Below are 552 nucleotides of genomic sequence, written 5' to 3'. Positions count from 1 at the left end.
GGCGTTTCCGCGCGCCTCCGGCTGTCGGTGGGCAGGCGGCCCGGCGCTGCCCTCCTCTCCTGGGAGAGAGACATCACCGGGGCCGAAAATCACCTTAGTGGAAACCCACGGGCTCTCTGCAGCACAACGCCCTGTTTCGATGAGACAGCTTAAATCGCATGCACTCAACAAAACCTGCAATCGCATTGGTTCAACCAATCAGTTAAACCAAACTGACTCACGCCCAACAGGTTACAGAGTCAGTCTCGCTGCCTGTGCTTTTTTTTTTCCCCCTCTTACAAACTGCCAGCGTAACAAAATCCTCTTCTCACCTTCTTCCCTCTCTTTTTTTTCCTTATCTCTGAGCTAATTGAACACTCACAATCTTTCCTTTCGAGACAGAGAGGTGTATTAGATGGAGAAGATCGTATCGCCGGGGAAGAGAGATGCTCTGTCTCCCAGGGACCTCCAGATGGGGCGGGCCAGGGCGAGCGGCGCTGCGAGGCAGGGTGCCCGGGCTCGGTGGCAGCGGGGCCCATGCTCATCCCTCGCCCCCACCCAAAAGGTTTGCAA

Source organism: Mesitornis unicolor, unplaced genomic scaffold, assembly GCF_000695765.1.
Source record: "Mesitornis unicolor isolate BGI_N332 unplaced genomic scaffold, ASM69576v1 scaffold43328, whole genome shotgun sequence".
Taxonomy (NCBI): Eukaryota; Metazoa; Chordata; class Aves; order Mesitornithiformes; family Mesitornithidae; genus Mesitornis; species Mesitornis unicolor.
This window is presented reverse-complemented; position numbering follows the sequence as displayed.